The sequence below is a fragment of the Phyllobates terribilis genome, unplaced genomic scaffold (assembly GCF_046119375.1).
Source record: "Phyllobates terribilis strain yellow unplaced genomic scaffold, ASM4611937v1 Scaffold_5__5_contigs__length_657084704, whole genome shotgun sequence".
In the NCBI taxonomy this organism is placed as follows: domain Eukaryota; kingdom Metazoa; phylum Chordata; class Amphibia; order Anura; family Dendrobatidae; genus Phyllobates; species Phyllobates terribilis.
In genome coordinates, this window is record NW_027362765.1 from 69,262,195 (window position 1) to 69,284,475 (window position 22,281).

Consider the following 22,281-nt stretch of genomic DNA (forward strand, 5'->3'; position numbering starts at 1 on the left):
GAGCAAGGAGTATATTACTCAAGAAGTCAATGAAAGTCTGTATACAGAGTACATATATAAACAGCTTTGAACCATCAAACATTGAGAAAGTATCCAGAGTATATATATGCTAGACATTGTAAATGACTCACCAATGTGAACACCAGGGGCAAAGAGGACGAGAGGGCGGACTGACAGGGCAGGAGCGAACAGGTGTAGGGCCCGCAAGCCTCAACGCGCGTTTCGCGTAAATAGCTTTTTCAAGAGGCGTCGCTGGTCCAAAAACCGGCACCTTTTTAAATATCGCGCTCAAATGGTCACATGTTCAGTCATGTGACCGGAAGAAGATGGCCGCCGACCGGAAGGCATATCCGACGCATGCGCAGGGGCCACTGTAGCTTCCCGCCTCCCGCTGCGTCCGTCAAGGCAGCGGCGCAGCCCCGCAAGTACCAAAGAGACAACATCTGGAGCGTCACCGAGATGGAGATGGATCATCACTCTCGACACCCTGGCACCGCGGGGTCTGAACGAAAATCTAGGCTTTTCATCATTCCTATGATCCAGTATAGTGCTGCTCTGCGTCTCATGTATATGATTATTATTCTCTTCAGGATTTAATCCATAGCCTTATGAGCTATATGTAATTCTAACTGAGGGGTAATTGCTATTTCCCCCTGTTATACTTGACCCTATCGCCTGTTTCAGCTATCTTTTGCTCTCCTGTAGTCCCTGCTATATAACATATGGCGGGATGAGCATATGTGGTTCGCCCATTTTATCTCTTGATTTTAATTTTTTGATTTTAACTATTTTCCTTTACATTTCTTTTATTCAGTGTATATATATATATATATATATATATATATATATATATATATATCTCTGGTCCTTATTCCGGCTCTGATACTCCCATTCTGCTGAAAGCGCTTTCAAACTAAAAGAAGAGGAATGACTGACCGGCCCCGATGGATCCCGCCCACTTGGCTGTCCACGTTCTGCCGTGGAACTGAATCCCTTAAATCTTTGTATTTTATCATATGAACTTTGATATGTGTTATTGTTTTTTACACTGACTTCTATTTATAATATATATGATATTGTGGGATTTGTGTTTACTTAAGATGCGTAGTTATGGTTACGGTGGAAGTTGGATGCGGCGCTTTGAGGTGGGCGGCGCGCATGCGCGGGGCTACTTACCCTCCTACGGTCCCGCGCGTCTGTCTCCATGGCGCCGGTGACGCTCCAGATGTTGTCTCTTTGGCACTTCCGGGGCAGTGCCGCTGCCTTGACGGACGCAGCGGGGGGCGGGACGCTACAGTGGCCCCTGCGCATGCGCCAGATATGCCTTCCGGTCGGCGGCCATCTTCTTCCGGTCACATGACTGAACATGTACCATTTGAGCGCGATATTTAAAAAGGTGCCGGTTTCTGGACCAGCGACGCCTCTTGAAAAAGCTATTTACGCGAAACACGCGTTGAGGCTTGCGGGCCCTACACCTGTTCACTCCTGCCCTGTCAGTCCACCCTCTCGTCCTCTTTGCCCCTGGTGTTCACATTGGTGAGTCATTTACAATGTCTAGCATATATATACTCTGGATACTTTCTCAATGTTTGATGGTTCAAAGCTGTTTATATATGTACTCTGTATACAGACTTTCATTGACTTCTTGAGTAATATACTCCTTGCTCCCAATTTCAGTGTGCCACTATTTATGTAGGCCTTGTCAGTCCTGTGCCTTGGGAGAACATATCTATTTATAGTCTGTATTAGGACTTTCTCCTTGACTACTTTTTTGCATGGGTTTCTATCTTCTCCCTTGCTGCAGCGTGACTATGGCCGTTTTTTCTATTTTTCGACATGCTCCGCAACTCACATGTATTTGTAATTTGTACTTTTTAATGTGACTCTTCTACCTTCAATAAAGTTTTTTCTATTTATGCCGTGTACTCGGTTTTCTCCAGTGTTTGCATTTACCTTCGAGTAGGCAATTTATGATGGGTATGGAGTATAAGTCGTATTTCTTCTGTATCTCATATCCATGATATTATTTATGTTGGTCGATCTGTTTATAAAGTTTTATCTCTGTGTTCTCACAGTTTTTTATAGGCCAAATATGGACTTTCGAGCCCGGGACGACACCTGGCTCGCTCAACTCAATCAAATATCTGGTGATGTTGCGGACCAAAAGGATGGGGGCCTGGGAACTCAGCAGGCCCTACAGGAGAGCATTACCAAATTCAAAACGCTTTTGAGACGCAGAACACGAACCTGGTGGAATAGAGTCTTCCTGATGAAATATATCGAGAAGGCCCTTATCCCTCGTGGTTTGCGGGTGCAGATTTTTCCATCTTTTCCAATCGAGAATGAGGATTTCAAAGATAAATGGGAAAGCTTGGCAAACACATGTTCCCTCAGATTTCTTCAGCTGCTGAAGGAATCAAATGATTCATCCCTTGATACCATTGAAAAGGAAATTGAAGCAATCCAAATACAACTCCATAAAGAGTTGGACTCCGGGAAACTGAAACAACTTAATGATGAGGTGGACCTCGAGTGCCAGAGATGGGTGAAGGAGATTCATGCTAACAAGCTAAAAAAGTTACATCGGGATATAAATGACAAACAATCCAAGAGTGTATATAGATGGTGCAATCCCCAGGATGGATCACGGTCCAGATCCTCCTACGCCCGTCCCTCGCGCTCTAGGTCCACCTCTATTGCTTCAACGGCCTCCACAAGCGAAGTACCTTCCTCTGAGAATCCGACTGGCCGTCAAATGCCTGAGGCCCAACGTACTCCACGGATCCAAACAAGACCATTTAACAGGAGAAAACCTACAACACTCTATCAGGTTGGTGCCTCTCCCGCGAGGGGGCTCCGTGTTGTTAACCTCTATTCCCATGTTCTTACCCGGGCACAGATGGAGGTCCTGAGTTTAGGTTTATCTTTTTCACCCACTAACTCATTTAATTATTTTACTGCCCTTAAGGACCTCCATCTGTTTGCCCGGAAATTAATTTTACATAAATTGCATTCCAGAGCACGTGGTGAGGGATGCCCTTTGACAGCGGCAGAGAGGGAGGCTCTTCATAATCTGGAGGACCTACTCTTGGAGCAGGAGGCGCCGCCTAGTACAGGTATGTGACTCCAACCACGTCATCCGAAATCTACAAGGTTCCCTCCCCTGTCTTTGAGTCCGGCGATTGAGATCTTTGTTAGGTTGGTCGCGGAGGATCTAAGACGCCTCCCCACGCGGAGGCGTCGGGATAACCTCACCCACCAACAGCGTATCGCAATAGATCAACTTCGATCATTACCAGACATCGTCATTAAACCGGCAGACAAGGGAGGGAACATTGTACTATGGCCCTGCACTATGTACGAGAAAGAAGCAACACGTCAACTTAAAGACACCCATACTTATACCAAATTATCGTACAATCCCACAACCTCCTTCTCTGCCGCACTCCAGGGTATCCTTGGCCGTGCCTGTGATCATCATATTATTGATCAACGGACCGTTGAGGCATTAACGGTCCGTTTCCCAAGGACGGCTACCTTTTATCTTCTACCCAAAATTCACAAGGACGCCCTCGACCCGCCGTGACGTCCGATCGTGTCAGGATTGGAGGGACTATGTGGTCCCATATGTCAGTACATCGACTGTCACCTTCGTCCCCTGGTCGATACCCTTCCATCTTATGTCAAAGACACGACGGATGTCCTTACGCGGGTTGACGGCGCCCTTGTGACTGACGGCACTCTCCTAGTCACAGCCGACGTCGAGAGTCTATACACTTGCATCAGCCATGATCTGGGCCTGGCTGCAGTTCGCCTCTTCCTGGGGGGCTCTGACCTTGACGGCCCATCTAGGGAATTTATCCTCGAGCTCCTCCAATTCGTCCTCTGCCATAATTACTTTCTATTTAAAGATACTGTCTATCTCCAAAGGCGTGGCACGGCCATGGGTGCGGCCTGTGCCCCCTCGTATGCCAACCTCTTCCTGGGGGCCTGGGAGAGGGAGATTTTTGGCGACGAGGGGATACAGGGCGCTGACCGGGTCGTGTCATGGCTGAGATATATAGATGATATTTTATTTTTCTGGCAGGGGACGGTGGAGGAGCTTGACGATTTTATGTTACGGTTGAATTCTAACACACACGCGATCAGGCTTACCTATACCTATCATCCGAAACGAGTTGACTTTCTGGATATCACCCTTGAGGTGGACCATGATTGAAGTATCCAGACGGATGTGTATAGGAAGCCGACCGCTGTCAATTCCCTGATACATGCCACTTCAGCTCATGATGTTTCTACCATCAGAGCCGTCCCGGTCGGCCAGTTCCTCAGGATGAGGCGAATCTGCTCTACTAACTCTAGTTTTGAGAAACAGGCCGCAGATCTGGCTGAGCGCTTTCAACAACGTGGGTATAGCAATCGATCCGTCGGCCGTGGCTACAGGAGGGCCCGTGATACCCCTAGGGACCATCTAATTTATCCCTCTATTGCTTCTAAACATGATAAAACGGAGAAGATCCGCTACATATCCACATTCAATCATGAGTGGGGGACTATGCGGCGGATCCTCTCTCGCCACTGGGACATACTTAACACGGAGCCCTCTCTGCGGGAATGAATTGATCTCCCGCTTATGACACCACGACGTTCCCCTACGCTGAGGGACATTCTGGTTACTAGCCACTATGTTCCCTCTCGGCCGAATCCGTACGGATCCCGCGGTCCCACGGTGGGTTCATTCCCGTGTGGCCATTGTGTCGCCTGCGCCAATGTCCTTCGTTGTGTTTCGTTCCCCAACTCTGATGGCTCCCGCCAGTTTGATATCCACCATTTTATCTCTTGTAGCACCACACATGTGGTTTATTTTGCCACGTGTGGGTGCAATTTGATTTATGCTGGCCTAACCACTAGGGAGCTTCGAGTCAGAGTTTGGGAACACATACGGGACATTGGAGCGGCACGGACAGCCACGGACCCCGGGAGCTGAAGACACTACCCCGGCACTTTAAGGCTGTTCTTAATTGTGACCCTCGTTCGCTTAAGGTGCGGAGGATTGATAAAGTGTGTCTCGGCTCCCGGGGTGGGAATGTCAAATGCCTCCTGGCACAAAAGGAGGCGAGATGGATCATCACTCTCGACACCCTGGCACCGCGGGGTCTGAATGAAAATCTAGGCTTTTCATCATTCCTATGATCCAGTATAGTGCTGTTCAGCGTCTCATGTATATGATTATTATTCTCTTCAGGATTTAATCCATAGCCTTATGAGCTATAAGTAATCCTAACTGAGGGGTAATTGCTATTTCCCCTTGTTATACTTGACCCTATCGCCTGTTTCGGCTATCTTTTGCTCTCCTGTAGTCCCTGCTATATAACATATGGTGGGATGAGCATATGTGGTTCGCCCATTTTATCTCTTGATTTTAATTTTTTGATTTTAACTGTTTTCCTTTACATTTCTTTTATTCAGTGTATATATATATATATATATATATATATATATATATATCTGGTCCATATTCCGGCTCTGATACTCCCATTCTGCTGAAAGCGCTTTCAAACTAAAAGAAGAGGAATGACTGACCGGCCCCGATGGATCCCGCCCACTTGGCTGTCCACGTTCTGCCGTGAAACTGAATCCCTTAAATCTTTGTATTTTATCATATGAACTTTGATATGTGTTATTGTTTTTTACACTGACTTCTATTTATAATATATGATATTGTGGGATTTGTGTTTACTTAAGATGCGTAGTTATGGTTACGGTGGAAGTTGGATGCGGCGCTTTGAGGTGGGCGGCGCGCATGCGCGGGGCTACTTACCCTCCTACGGTCCCGCGTCTGTCTCCATGGCGCCGGTGACGCTCCGGATGTTGTCTCTTTGGCACTTCCGGGGCTGCGCCGCTGCCTTGACGGACGCAGCGGGGGGCGGGACGCTACAGTGGCCCCTGCGCCGGATATGCCTTCCGGTCGGCGGCCATCTTCTTCCGGTCACATGACTGAACATGTGACCATTTGAGCGCGATATTTAAAAAGGTGCCGGTTTCTGGACCAGCGACGCCTCTTGAAAAAGCTATTTACGCGAAACGCGCGTCGAGGCTTGCGGGCCCTACACCTGTTCGCTCCTGCCCTGTCAGTCCACCCTCTCGTCCTCTTTGCCCCTGGTGTTCACATTGGTGAGTCATTTACAATGGCTAGCATATATATACTCTGGATACTTTCTCAATGTTTGATGGTTCAAAGCTGTTTATATATGTACTCTGTATCCAGACTTTCATTGACTTCTTGAGTAATATACTCCTTGCTCCCAATTTCAGTGTGCCACTATTTATGTAGGCCTTGTTAGTCCTGTAGAAACCAAAGACAAGAAAAATACCTAAATGATTAAAAGTAAATGTAAAAATCGCACAGTGCAAAAATAATAATAAATAATAAAGGGTATTTAGTTAACATAATTTTGATCAAAATAATGTAAAAGCTGTCCCGCCACGTCACGGCATCCCTTGTGGGACAGTCCTAACTCTAATATTAAAAACCTTACCATTTGTCAAGTGACATACATATGGACAAGGACAGAGAGACTGGATCCCTAGTGCAAGCATAAAACTGAGGCAGGATCAGCGTCCCAGCCCAGACAAAGGGCGGCCACACCCTTTTATATGCACTCAAGCATACTAACTGCAAAGAAAAAACCTGAAGGTGTGAACTGGAACATAAATTGATGTGCATGCAAAATGTAACTGCATGTTCACACAAGGCCATTAGACAAAGAGAAACCAAAGACAAGAAAAATACCCAAATGATTAAAAGTAAATGTAAAAATCGCACAGTGCAAAAATAATAATAAATAATAAAGGGTATTTAGTTAACATAATTTTGATCAAAATAATGTAAAAGCTGTCCCGCAACGTCACGGCATCCCTTGTGGGACAGTCCTAACTCTAATATTAAAAACCTTACCATTTGTCAAGTGACATACATATGGACAAGGACAGAGAGACTGGATCCCTAGTGCAAGCATAAAACCGAGGCAGGATCAGCGTCCCAGCCCAGACAAAGGGCGGCCACACCCTTTTATATGCACTCAAGCATACTAACTGCAAAGAAAAAACCTGAAGGTGTGAACTGGAACATAAATTGATGTGCATGCAAAATGTAACTGCATGTTCACACAAGGCCATTAGACAAAGAGAAACCAAAGGTTTTTAATATTAGAGTTAGGACTGTCCCACAAGGGATGCCGTGACGTGGCGGGACAGCTTTTACATTATTTTGATCAAAATTATGTTAACTAAATACCCTTTATTATTATTTTTGCACTGTGCGATTCTTACATTTACTTTTAATCATTTGGGTATTTTTCTTGTCTTTGGTTTCTCTTTGTCTAATGGCCTTGTGTGAACATGCAGTTACATTTTGCATGCACATCAATTTATGTTCCAGTTCACACCTTCAGGTTTTTTCTTGTTAGTCCTGTGCCTTGGGAGAACATATCTATTTATAGTCTGTATTAGGACTTTCTCCTTGACTACTTTTTTGCATGGGTTTCTATCTTCTCCCTTGCTGCAGCGTGACTATGGCCGTTTTTTCTATTTTTTGACATGCTCCGCAACTCACATGTATTTGTAATTTGTACTTTTTAATGTGACTCTTCTACCTTCAATAAAGTTTTTTCTATGTATGCCGTGTACTTGGTTTTCTCCAGTGTTTGCATTTACCTTCGAGTAGGCAATTTATCATGGGTATGGAGTAGAAGTCGTATTTCTTCTGTATCTCATATCCATGATATTATTTATGTTGGTCGATCTGTTTATAACATTTTATCTCTCGTTTGGTGGGCTGAAATTTTCACATACCGCCAGACCTGAAAATAGACAGGGTGGAGATGTTTGTTTGCTCCTATCATCACAATGTGCTTTCCAGGTCACCCCCCCCCCGTTCCCTCACATACACTTCCTTCCTTTGAAGTCCACACAGTCAGACTCTTCTCCCTGCTAGTGGCAGTTGTATATCGCCCTCCAGGCTCTTCCCGCCAGTTGCTGGATCACTTTGCCATCTGGCTTCCTCATTTTCCATCCTGTGACATCCCCACCCTCATTATGGGAGATTTTAACATCTCCATCGATGATCACCTCTCCCAATCTGCCTCTCATCTACTTTCTTTAACCTCCTCATTCGGCCTCTCACAGTTTACTAACTCTCCTATGCATGAAGACGGGAATACTCTGGACCTGGTCTTCTCCCATCTCTGCTTGCTGCATGATTTTGCTAACTCCCCTCTCCCTCTCTCAGAACACAATCTTATTTCCTTTTCTGTCAAGAACTGTCTCCTCACCCGGCCCGGGACACCCCCACTTAAAGGAATACACATACCATTAATACCCAGCAGCTTATGGACAATCTACACACATATTTAGCTCCCATCTCCTCCCTCTCCTGTCCAGACTTAGCATTGTCACACTTCAATAATACACTGAAGAGTGCCCTAGATGAAGCAGCACCTTCTACATGCTGAAAGACCCGACACAGACAACGGCAGCCCTGCCACACGATGCAAACACGCTTTCTTCAGCATTGCTCAAGGTGTGCTGAGCGTCAGTGGAGAAAATCACTTTTAGCAGAAGACTTCATCCACTATAAATTCATGCTCAAAACCTATAACTTTGCCCTTCATCTGGCCAAACAATCCTACTTCACCACCCTCATCATTTCACTGTCCAACAATCCAAAACGACTTTTTGAAACCTTAAACTCCCTCCTGAAACCTAAAGCACAGGCCCCCCATCACCAATCTCAGTGGTGAGAATCTGGCCACTTATTTCCTAGAAAAAATCAACCACATCCATCAGGACATGTCAGGCCAATCTCCCCAGTGGCTGGATCCCCCTTCCCTGCCACACTTCAAGCTCACTTGCCTTCTTTGAGCCTGTCACAGAAGAAGTTACCCAGCTACTCGTTTCTTCTCGGCCTACAATCAACAGATTTGGGTTCCAGTACCATCTCTATGCTGACGACACCCAATTATACACTTCCGCTCCTGAAATCACCCCTACTCTAATACAAAATACCAAGTATTTGTCAGTATGCGGTCTCTAACATCATGTCCTCCCTCTATCTTAAACTGAAGCTCTCCAAAACTGAACTTCATGTGTTTCTCCTCTCTACTAACCTAACTCTACCTAACACTGAAATTACCTTGGAGGGTTCAACCATAACTCCCAAGGAGCACGCACGCTGCCTTGGGGTCATATTCGACACTAAACTTTCCTTTACTCCCTATATCCGATCAGTCACCCGCTCTTGTCACATGCATTTTAAAAACATCTCCAGAATCTGACCTTTTCTCACTTTTGAAACTGCTAAAACTCTTACTGTCGCTCTTATTGACTCTCGTCTGGACTACTGCAACTCTCTTCTGATCAGTCTCCCTCTCACCAAACTGTCTCCTCTCCTATCCGTCTTCAATGCGTCAGCCAGGGTGGTATTTCTGTCTAGCCGCTTCACCGATGCCTCCATCTTGTGCCAGTCATTACACTGGTTACCCATTCTCTACGGGGTCCAATATAAACTCATCGCTCTCACCCACAAACCTCTCCATAGTTCTGCACCGCCTTATATCTCCTCTCTGTCTATCGCCCCACACATGCCCTCCGTTCTACAAATGACCTAAGACTAACATCCCCCATAATCCGAACCTCGCACCTCCGTCTCCAAGACTTCTCTCGTACAGCGCCAGTTCTCTGGAATGCACTTCCCCAGATGATCCGACTGATATCTAGCCCCCACGTCTTAAAATGCGCTTTAACCCCTTCACAGCCTGTGACGTATTAGTACGCACAGGCTGTAATCCCCTGGTTCAGTGAGGGCTCCGGCGCTGAGCCCGCACTGAACCGGGCACATGTCAGCTGATTATTACAGCTGACATGTGCCCGCAACAGCCGCGGGTGGAATCGCGATCCACCCGCAGCTGTTAACATGTTAAATGCCGCTGTCAATCTCTGGCAGCGGCATTTACCAGCGCCGCGCCGGAAGCGCGTCACTTACCCCGCCCATTGGCGACCCCGTCATGTGATCGAGGGTAACCGATGGGTGGTCATGACAACCCTGGGTCTGCAGCAGACTCCAGTGGTTGTCATGAGCTGGTCGCTATGAGCGCCACCTAGTGGTCGGCGCTCATAGCACAGGACCATTTCTGCTACATACAGGTGATCTGCTGATCATCTGTATGTAGCAGAGGCGATCAGACAAGTGCTGCTTCTAGTCTCCTATGGAGACTATAGAAGCAAGCAAAAAGTGAAAAAAAAAAGTTTTTAAAAATTTAAAAAATATATAAAAGTTTAAATCACCCCCCTTTTGCCCCATTCAAAATAAAATAATAAAAAATAAACCCCACATACACATATTTGGTATCGCCGCATTCAGAATCGTCCGATCTATCAATATAAAAACAGAATTAATCCGATTGGTAAACGGCGTAACGAGAAAAAAATTCGAAATGCCAGAATTATGTTTTTTGGTCGCTGCAACATTGCAACAAAATGCAATAACAGGCGATCAAAACAAACATCGGATCTAGCCCAAAATGGTATCAATAAAAACTTCAGCTCGGTGCGCAAAAAATAAGCCCTCACCCGGCCCCAGATACCGAAAAATGGAGACGCTACAGGTCTTAGAAAATGGCGCTATTTATTATTTTTTTTTTAACAAAAATTGGAATTTTTTTTCACCACTTAAATAAAAAAGAACCTATACATGTTTGGTGTCTATGAACTTGTAATGACCTGGAGAATAATAATGGCAGGTCAGTTTTAGCATTCAGTGAACGTGGTAAAAAAATTAAAAAAAGCATCTGTGGTATTGCACTTTTTTTGCAATTTCACCTCACTTGGAATTTTTTTCCTGTTTTCTCGTACACGATATGATAAAACTAGAAATGTCGTTGAAAAGTACAACTTGTCCCGCAAAAAATAAGCCCTCACACGGCCATATTGACCAAAAAATAAAAACGCTATGGCTCTGGGAACAAGGAGAGCAAAAAACCAAAATGCAAAAACGGAAAATCCCAGGGTTGCGAAAGGGTTAAAAACCTATCTCTTTAAACAAGACTACCACCTCAACTACTCAGTAAACTAACTTTCCCCTGTTCCCTCTTCCTAAATATTATTCAGAATCTGTTCCCTACTATTCATGTCTCCACACCGTCCACACTATAACTACACTCAATACTTGATAATTGCACTTAAACATACTGACTGATGACCGGATCATGCAGCCTTCTATGAAAATCCCTATTTATTATAATTGCTAGACCTGAAATAACAAGCATTTTTTTATCACCTATTGTTACTTAGTTACACAGTTACATAGTTTATAAGGCCGAAAAAAGACAAGCCTCCATCCAGTTCAGCCTATTTCTTGTGCACTGCAGCTATTCCGCAGCGTTGATCCAGGGGAAGGCAAAAAAACCCATGCGGTATAGGCCAATTTACATCATTGAGGAAAAATTCACTTCCCGACACCAATCTGGCAGTCAGATTAAATCCCTGGATTAATTAACTATCACTAAGCATAAGATGTAATTTTATTGTTCTCAAGAAAGGCGTCCAGGCCTCTCTTGAACTCATTAAGTGAGTTGGACATCACCACTTCCTCTCCCAGAGAGTTCCAGAGTCTCACGGCTCTGACCGTAAAGAATCCCCTTCTATGCTGGTGCAGGAACCTCCTTTCCTCCAGACGCATAGTGTGCCCCCTCGTCTTTGTCACCATCCTTGGTATAAACAGGTCATGGGAGAGATCTCTGTACTGCCCCCTGATGTATTTATACATGTTTATGAGGTCTCCCCTAAGCCTTCTCTTTTCCAACGTAAATAGGCCTAATTTTGACAACCTCTCTGGGTATTCTAGTCCCTCCATTCCCTTTATTACCTTAGTCGCCCTTCTTTGTACCCTCTCTAGCTCCAATATGTCTTTCCTGAGCACCGGAGCCCAGAACTGTGCACAATATTCTAAGTGTGGCATTACCAGCGCTTTATACAGAGGAAGAACAATGTTCTCATCATATGCCCCTATTCCTCTTCTGATGCATGCCATGACTCTATTTGCCTTCGCAGCTGCTGCCTGACACTGGGCACTCCAATTTAATTTGCTATTAACCAAGACGCCCAGGTCCTTCTCCATGTCAGATTTCCCCAACGGTTTCCCATTTAATATGTATGGGTGACTGATGTTTTTCTTTCCCATGTGCATGACCTTACATTTATCGGCATTGAACCCCATTTACCATTTTTTGGCCCAACTCCCCAATTTATCTAAATCCTCCTGTAGCTGAGCCCTATCCTCATCTGTATTAACTACTTTATAAAGTTTAGTATCATCTGCAAATATTGCTATTTTACTATGCAACCCTTCCACTAGATCATTGATAAATATATTAAATAATATAGGGCCCAAGACAGACCCTTGAGGCACCCCGCTAGTAACCCTGACACACCCTGAGCTTACTCCATTGATAACCACCCTCTGCTTTCTATCACTCAGCCAGCTATTTACCCACTTGCACACATTATCCCCCAGACCAAGCATTCTCATTTTATATACCAACCTTTTGTGTGGCACGGTATCAAACGCTTTGGAGAAGTCAAGGTATACAACATCCACTGACTCTCCCCGGTCCAGCTGTGAGCTCACCTCCTTGTAGAAGGCGATCAGGTTTGTTTGGCAGGAGCGATCCCTCATGAATCCATGTTGATATGAAGTTAGACAGCTATTATCATTAAGATATTCTACAATAGCATCTCTAAGAAATCCTTCAAACAATTTACCCACAACAGACGTTAAGCTGATTGGTCTATAGTTCCCAGGGACACTTTTAGACCCCTTTTTGAATATTGGTACCACATTTGCTTGGCGCCAGTCTAGTGGGACAGTCCCTGTCCATAAAGAGTGCTTGAATATAAGATACAGCGGTCTGTCTATCACATTACTTAATTCTTTTAGTACCCGGGGGTGTATGCCATCTGGGCCTGGTGACTTGTCTATTTTGATATTATTTAGGCGTTTCTGAACTTCCTCCTGGGTTAGGTGGGTGATATTTAGCGGAGGGTTTACTTTATCACTCGGCATTTCCTCCGATAAATTGTTTTCTTTTGTGAAAACAGTGGAGAAGAAGCTATTGAGTAGGTTTGCTTTACCCTCATCGCCCTCTATGATTTTACCCAGGTTATTTTTCAATGGGCCAACTCCATCAGTTTTAATCCTTTTACTGTTTATATAGTTAAAGAACAGTTTGGGATTCGTTTTACTTTCCTTGGCAATTAGTCTCTCTGTCTCCTCTTTTGCTATTCTTATTTGTTTCTTACAGATTTTGTTTTTTTCCCTATATTAGCGCTTCCTCGCTGCCTTCTTGTTTAAGTTTACCGAAAGCCCTTTTTTTGTTTTTCATTGCCCTCTTGACTTCCTTATTTAGCCACATTGGCTTCCTCCTATTCCTAGCCCTTTTATTCCCATAAGGTATGTACCTTCTACAGTGACTATGTAGGACTGTTTTGAAAATTTCCCATTTTCTATCCGTGCTCCTATTACTGAAGATATTATCCCAGTCTATATGGTGAAGGGCATCTCTTAGCTGATCAAACTTTGCCCTCCTGAAGTTCAGCGTTTTTGTGACTCCCTTGCTGGGCACCCTACTGAAGCACATGTGGAATTGTATAATGTTGTGGTCACTATTTCCCAGGTGCCCCCCGACCTGCACCCCAGTTATTCTGTCTGGCCTGTTAGTTAATATTAAGTCTAAAAGGGCCGTCCCTCTAGTTGGTTCCTGCACAAGTTGTGACAAATAATTGTCTTTGATAATTGACAGAAACCTGTTTCCTTTCTGAGATCTACAGCTATCGGTTTCCCAGTCTATATCGGGGTAGTTGAAGTCCCCCATAATAATCACCTCGTTATTTTTTGCTACTTCGTCTATTTGTCTCATTAATAGACTTTCAGTGGCTTCTGCTATATTTGGTGGTTTATAACAGACTCCTATGATAATTTTATTATTGTTTTTTGCCCCATCTATCTCCACCCATAAGGACTCGACCTCCTCATTTCCCTCCCATACATCCTCCCGTATTGTAGGCTTTAGACACATCTTTACATATAGACAGACTCCACCCCCTTTCCGACTTCTTCGATCCCTTCTAAACAGACTGTAACCCTGTAAGTTAACTGCCCAGTCATAGCTTTCATCTAACCATGTCTCGGTTATTCCCACTATGTCATAGTTACCTGTAGATATTTCTGCTTCCAGTTCATCCATCTTGTTTGTCAGGCTTCTGGCATTTGCTAGCACGCAGTTTACACGATTTTGTTTTGTTCCAATCTTCTCCCTGTGGATTGTATTAGAAATTTTCTTACTTCCCTTCCAAGTATCTTGTCTTGGACCTTCTTTGTCGCACTTCATATCTTTCATTAGTATGTTCTCTGGTTTCATTTTCGTGTCCGGCGTTTTTCTTCCCATCCCCTCTTCTTCTAGTTTAACGCCCTCCTGATGAGTGTTGCGAGTCTCCTGGCGAATGTGTGTTTCCCGGGTTTGTTGAGGTGTAGTCCGTCTCTGGCAAGGAGTCCGTCATAGAGGTAATTCAAAAAAACTTTTGCTGAAACCCGGGATTGAACCAGGGACCTTTAGATCTTCAGTCTAACGCTCTCCCAACTGAGCTATTTCGGCTGGACCCCTATGTGTCCCGCTATGTCCTTGTAGATTGTAAGCTTACGAGCAGGACCCTCACTCCTAATGTAACTGTTTAAACTGTCTTACCTTTTATTGAATTTATTGTCTGTATATGTCCCTGCTTAATTGTAAAGTGCTGCGGAATATGTTAACACTATATGAATAAAAATTATTATTTGTTTGAATCATTTTTGGTGCAGATGTAAAGCTTTTAATAGTACAAAAAAGTTTTATTTCTACTCTTAAAATGCAACAGTGGATTTTTACCAGGGCTGTGGACTCGGTAAGCAAAACCACTGACTCCACCGCCTCAATTTCCCTGACTTCCGACTCCGATTCCACAGCACTGCATCAGTACTGAGCATGTACATAAAGTGCAGCAGATTCATCTTAACTACAAGTCTAGACCCTTATATCAGGAACAGGACAGACATTTATAGGACATTTCATAACTTTCCCAAATTCTTATGTAAACATTTACACCACATTCGACATTGTTCTACTGTACCCAATTTATTATATGTTTTAGGAGTCTGATTCGGTCCATTTTATACCGACCAAAACTTAAGACTCCACCAAAATGGACACCGACTCCACAGCCCTGATTTTTGCATTAGTTTTTTTTCAGGCTCCACATAGAAGCTTATAGAGAAAAAATGCACCAAAACCGCAGAGTTCAGCAGCATCTTTAGACGTTCAGTGAGCACAGATGTCATGAAATCACATCCAGTTTGCTTCCACATATCGGCCGTGTTCACATGATGTGTGTATGTCAATGTTCTGCTGCTTTTTTTGCACAGAAATTCTGCTGTTAAATTGTCCAAGCAAAGTGGATGTGATTTCATGAAAACTTCTGATCTCTGTGCGTCCAAAGACTCTGCCGAACTTTGGTGCTTTTTTTCTCTATAAGCTTCTATGTGGAGCCATTTAAATTACTGCAGATACTTTAGGTGCAGAATCAAAGCTTTTCTGTGGTATAAAAAACACATTAAAAACGCGGCTTCACATCTGCACCAAAACTGCATCAAATAACAGAAAAAAGGCCTAAAAAGTGCAGCGAGAATGTAATAACCAGAGGAGATTGTTATTGTATAGTTGGGTGCGGAGACCTGCAGAAAACCTGCAGAAATACAGGATATATGCCCTCACACCACCTCCGACATCTCCTCCTGCCGGGGAGAGAGAAGTGGTAAATGTCTGTGGCTGGGGGCGGTAGGGGGGGAAGAGACATTTCCCGGAGCTGAGCAGAGTTTATCCCTCTTTCTATTCTGGAAACCTTTGCAGTTCTGCTTCCAGGACCTGTGATGATGTCACAGTCATGTGATCAGTCACATGGGGGGAGGAGCAGGATGGGGCTTGTAGGAAGTGAAGGGTTTTCTGTGTAGGAAGCGGCCACAGGTAAGAGCTGAAGCTGAGGAGAAGTCTACACTGGGGACCGGTAATGAGGGAGCAGGGACTGTGTGATAGAGGGGACAGGACTCAGTCCTGGGGGAAGCACCGGGACTCTACACTGGGGACCGGTAATGAGGGAGCAGGGACTGTGTGATAGAGGGGACAGGACTCAGTCCTGGGGGAAGCACCGGGACTCTACACTGGGGACCGGTAATGAGGGAGCAGGGACTGTGTGATAGAGGGGACAGGACTCAGTCCTGGAGGAAGCACCGGGACTCTGCACTGGGGACCAGTAATGAGGGAGCAGGGACTGTGTGATAGAGGGGACAGGACTCAGTCCTGGGGGAAGCATCGGGACTCTACACTGGGGACCGGTAATGAGGGAGCAGGGACTGTGTGATAGAGGGGACAGGACTCAGTCCTGGGGGAAGCACCGGGACTCTACACTGGGGACCGGTAATGAGGGAGCAGGGACTGTGTGATAGAGGGGACCGGACTCAGTCCTGGGGGAAGCACCGGGACTCTACACTGGAGACCGGTAATGAGGGAGCAGGGACTGTGTGATAGAGGGGACAGGACTCAGTCCTGGGGGAAGCACCGGGACTCTGCACTGGGGACCGGTAATGAGGGAGCAGGGACTGTGTGATAGAGGGGACAGGACTCAGTCCTGGGGGAAGCACCGGGACTCTACACTGGGGACCGGTAATGAGGGAGCAGGGACTGTGTGATAGAGGGGACAGGACTCAGTCCTGGGGGAAGCACCGGGACTCTACACTGGGGACCGGTAATGAGGGAGCAGGGACTGTGTGATAGAGGGGACAGGACTCAGTCCTGGGGGAAGCACCGGGACTCTACACTGGGGACCGGTAATGAGGGAGCAGGGACTGTGTGATAGAGGGGACAGGACTCAGTCCTGGGGGAAGCACCGGGACTCTACACTGGGGACCGGCAATGAGGGAGCAGGGACTGTGTGATAGAGGGGACAGGACTCAGTCCAGGGGGAAGCACCGGGACTCTACACTGGGGACCGGTAATGAGGGAGCGGGGACTGTGTGATAGAGGGGACAGGACTCAGTCCTGGGGGAAGCACCGGGACTCTGCACTGGGGACCGGTAATGAGGGAGCAGGGACTGTGTGATAGAGAGGACAGGACTCAGTCCTGGGGGAAGCACCGGGACTCTGCACTGGGGACCGGTAATGAGGGAGCAGGGACTGTGTGATAGAGGGGACAGGACTCAGTCCAGGGGGAAGCACCGGGACTCTACACTGGGGACCGGTAATGAGGGAGCGGGGACTGTGTGATAGAGGGGACAGGACTCAGTCCTGGGGGAAGCACCGGGACTCTACACTGGGGACCGGTAATGAGGGAGCAGGGACTGTGTGATAGAGGGGACAGGACTCAGTCCTGGGGGAAGCACCGGGACTCTGCACTGGGGACCGGTAATGAGGGAGCAGGGACTGTGTGATAGAGGGGACAGGACTCAGTCCTGGAGGAAGCACCGGGACTCTACACTGGGGACCGGTAATGAGGGAGCAGGGACTGTGTGATAGAGAGGACAGGACTCAGTCCTGGAGGAAGCACCGGGACTCTACACTGGGGACCGGTAATGAGGGAGCAGGGACTGTGTGATAGAGGGGACAGGACTCAGTCCTGGAGGAAGCACCGGGACTCTACACTGGAGACCAGTAATGAGGGAGCAGGGACTGTGTGATAGAGGGGACAGGACTCAGTCCTGGAGGAAGCACCGGGACTCTACACTGGGGACCGGTAATGAGGGAGCAGGGACTGTGTGATAGAGGGGACAGGACTCAGTCCTGGAGGAAGCACCGGGACTCTGCACTGGGGACCAGTAATGAGGGAGCAGGGACTGTGTGATAGAGAGGACAGGGCTCAGTCCTGGAGGAAGCACCGGGGCTCTACACTGGGGACCGGTAATGAGGGAGCAGGGACTGTGTGATAGAGGGGACAGGACTCAGTCCTGGAGGAAGCACCGGGACTCTGCACTGGGGACCAGTAATGAGGGAGCAGGGACTGTGTGATAGAGAGGACAGGGCTCAGTCCTGGAGGAAGCACCGGGACTCTACACTGGGGACCGGTAATGAGGGAGCAGGGACTGTGTGATAGAGGGGACAGGACTCAGTCCTGGAGGAAGCACCGGGACTCTACACTGGAGACCAGTAATGAGGGAGCAGGGACTGTGTGATAGAGGGGACAGGACTCAGTCCTGGAGGAAGCACCGGGACTCTACACTGGGGACCGGTAATGAGGGAGCAGGGACTGTGTGATAGAGGGGACAGGACTCAGTCCTGGAGGAAGCACCGGGACTCTGCACTGGGGACCAGTAATGAGGGAGCAGGGACTGTGTGATAGAGAGGACAGGACTCAGTCCTGGAGGAAGCACCGGGACTCTACACTGGGGACCGGTAATGAGGGAGCAGGGACTGTGTGATAGAGGGGACAGGACTCAGTCCTGGAGGAAGCACCGGGACTCTGCACTGGGGACCAGTAATGAGGGAGCAGGGACTGTGTGATAGAGAGGACAGGGCTCAGTCCTGGAGGAAGCACCGGGACTCTACACTGGGGACCGGTAATGAGGGAGCAGGGACTGTGTGATAGAGGGGACAGGACTCAGTCCTGGAGGAAGCACCGGGACTCTGCACTGGGGACCAGTAATGAGGGAGCAGGGACTGTGTGATAGAGAGGACAGGGCTCAGTCCTGGAGGAAGCACCGGGGCTCTACACTGGGGACCGGTAATGAGAGAGCAGGGACTGTGTGATAGAGAGGACAGGACTCAGTCCTGGAGGAAGCACCGGGACTCTACACTGGGGACCGGTAATGAGGGAGCAGGGACTGTGTGATAGAGAGGACAGGGCTCAGTCCTGGAGGAAGCACCGGGGCTCTACACTGGGGACCGGTAATGAGGGAGCAGGAACTGTGTGATAGAGGGGACAGGACTGAGTCCTGGGAGAAGCACCGGGACTCTGCACTGGGGACCGGTAATGAGGGAGCAGGGACTGTGTGATAGAGGGGACAGGACTGAGTCCTGGGGGAATCACCGGGACTCTGCACTGGGGACCGGTAGTGAGGGAGCAGGGACTGTGTGATAGAGAGGACAGGGCTCAGTCCTGGGGGAAGCCCCGGGGCTCTACACTGGGGACCGGTAATGAGGGAGCAGGAACTGTGTGATAGAGGGGACAGGACTCAGTCCTGGGAGAAGCACCGGGACTCTACACTGGGGACCGGTAATGAGGGAGCAGGGACTGTGTGATAGAGGGGGCAGGACTCAGTCCTGGAGGAAGCACCGAGACTCTGCACTGGGGACCGGTAATGAGGGAGCAGGGACTGTGTGATAGAGGGGACAGGACTCAGTCCTGGGGGAAGCATCGGGACTCTGCACTGGTGACCGGTAATGAGGGAGCAGGGACTGTGTGATAGAGGGGACAGGACTCAGTCCTGGGGGAAGCACCGGAACTCTGCACTGGGGACCGGTAATGAGAGAGCAGGGACTGTGTGATAGAGGGGACAGGACTCTGTACTGGGGGAAGCATCTGGGCTCTGCACTGGGGACCGGTAATGAGGGAGCAGGGACTGTGTGATAGAGGGGACAGGACTCAGTACTGGGGGAAGCACCGGGACTCTGCACTGGGGACCGGTAATGAGGGAGCAGGGACTGTGTGATAGAGGGGACAGGACTCGGTCCTCGGGGAAGCACCGGGACCCTGCACTGGTGAGCTGTAATGAGGGAGCAGGGACTGTGTGATAGAAGGGACAGGACTCAGTCCTTGGGGTCTAAAGCATCGGTGACTCTCTACCTATTAAGCTCACAGGGATTTTTTGCAGAGAATTAACACTAGCACCAAGAAGCTTTCTTCTAACACCCATGACAGCACCACAGAGAGGGTGGATTCACCATTCAAAGACAGAACGATAATCAATCTGAAGAGTCTGAACAAATTCTTTAAATTCCTTGCATTCAAAATGTAATCCATAAGATTGGCCTAAAAGCTGCGTTTCCCAGGTTGCTATATGATTGTTCTAAAGCATACTTTCTATCATGTTCTGATTCATGTGAGGTACCAGAAGTTCCTTAGAGTTGCTTTGACCATAAAAGGGAAAATCAAATGCTTCCAGCTCAGAGGGCTTCCTTTCCGATTGTCAGTAGCCCCTTGAGTTTTTACAAAGAATAGCAGAAGTGACAGGTCGCCTTCGAGAAAACGAATCTCTCGTAGTTCCATATTTGGATGATTTTTTGATGAGGAGATCAGTGCAACTCCCAATTAAAAGAAGTCAGCACTACCTTAAAGGACTTAGATGGGTTGTAAAACCTGAAGAATTCAAGGTTAGAATCCCTAAGAGTGTAAGTCTTTTTAGGCCTTATACTAGACTTAGTAAATCAGAAATGCTCTCCCAGAAGAGAAAATAAGCAGCCATGTGACAGAGGCAGTAAAAGGTCCCACCATGACTCTCAGAAAAGCTATGTAATGCTGGGTTTTCTGACCTACTGTATCCAGCGGGATGTTCTGGTAAACGAATATGCACCGAAAGGACACCTAGAGGGAATATTAACAAACTTTCCAATAACAACCCATTGTCTTCTTTGGTGGTTAGACATAAAAAAAAATCTATCCAGTGGAGTACCTTGGGTAAACCAAATATTGTGGGTGATTACTACAGATGCAAGCCCAAATGGATAGCGTGCCCATTTAGAGGATCACCTTGTTCAGGCGGACTGGACAAGGGAAAATAAGTAAGGGTCCTCAAACATTAAAGCACTACTAGCACTGGAGCATGCCATGAAGAATCTCCTTTCATCCTTACAGGGGCATCATGTGAGAGTCATTTCAGACAACCAGGTGACAGCGATCTATGTCAGCCATCAAGAAGGAAACTGGTCCAATTCTCTAATGGAAGTGACCAATCAGATATTTCAGATGGCAGAAAATCATATTCTCTACTCAACAGCTCATCACATATAGGGGAAAGAAAACTGCAAACTGGATTTCTTAAGCAACAATTGGTTAATGCAAGGAGAATGGGCTCTGATCCAGTTATTCTTCAATCAGCTTATAAACCTTTGGGGGCTTCCAGATATAGATCTGTTTAAGAACAGAGAAAACAGGAAAGTGAAGAAGTTTTGTTCTTTGGATCCCAGAGAGAATCCTCAGGTGGTAGATGCCTTCCTAGTGACATGAAACTACAATGTAGAATATACTCTTCCGCCAGTGATGTTAATACTATCAGTACTGAGAAAAATCAGAGCGAATCATGGAAGAGTCATCTTGATAGTGCCCTATTGGCCCAAGAGGTCATGGTTTTCTTAGATAAGGCTAATGTCAGTCATGGAGCCATGGGTGCTACCAGCAGTCCTCTGGCCCGGTTTGGCATCCTCAAGCTTCCAGGCTTATAGCATCTAAAAGTACTCTAGCCAGATGGTTTAATGTTGTCATCAGATTAGTTTATTACATAAGTGGTAGAATAATTCCAGGGGATCTGAGGGCTCGCTCTACAAGAGCCATTGCAGCCTCCTTGTCGGAGAGGGAGGACATGTCCATTGATCAGATGTGTAAGGTGGCAATGTGGTCCTTTCCTTTTACCTTTTATAAACCCTATAGACTGGATTTGGCTTTCTCTTCTGATCTTTCCTTTTTGAGATTGGTTTTACAGGCTGTGGTCCCTCCCTAAATATGAATTTTCTCTGTGGTGATATCATGGGTGATAGAAAAAGACATAATTACTTACCAGTAATGGGATTTTTCAGAACGATTTTTCAGAACACATGATAGCACCCTTATATTTCCACCCGTCACTAATTATGGATGAGCACTAGTTCATTTCCTGGTATGGGGGTACCTTGCGCTTAAGTAAGTTGTCACACAATGACTATGGGACTATGGGCACTAACCAGGTCCCTAGAACTTGAGGCGACCTAGTCTATCCCTGTCACCTGGATTACTCCTAAAGGTGGAGACTAGTGTTGAGCATTCCGATACTGAAATATCGGGTATCGGCCGATATTCGCGGTATCGGAATTCCGATACTTTTACAATATCGAATACCGGAATCGGAAGTTCCCATAATGCCTGCGCTCTGCCGTTTCTCTTAAGGATGACAAGCTGGATGGCAGTGCTCAGCTGCGATCCAGCCTGTCATCAGAATGCCATCCCATCGTGGGAGAA

At 46.9% G+C, this 22,281-nt stretch overlaps 1 protein-coding gene and 1 non-coding gene across 7 annotated transcripts in view; one reads left to right on the forward strand and one right to left on the reverse strand.

The window, feature by feature from the left end:
* Positions 1-22,281, forward strand: part of LOC141270715 (uncharacterized) — a 669,979-nt gene that overhangs the window by 243,479 nt on the left and 404,219 nt on the right. The gene's annotated exons all lie outside the window — the stretch shown is intronic.
* Positions 14,636-14,708, reverse strand: TRNAF-GAA (transfer RNA phenylalanine (anticodon GAA)). Its single transcript has one exon. It is a non-coding gene; the product is annotated as a tRNA-Phe (tRNA).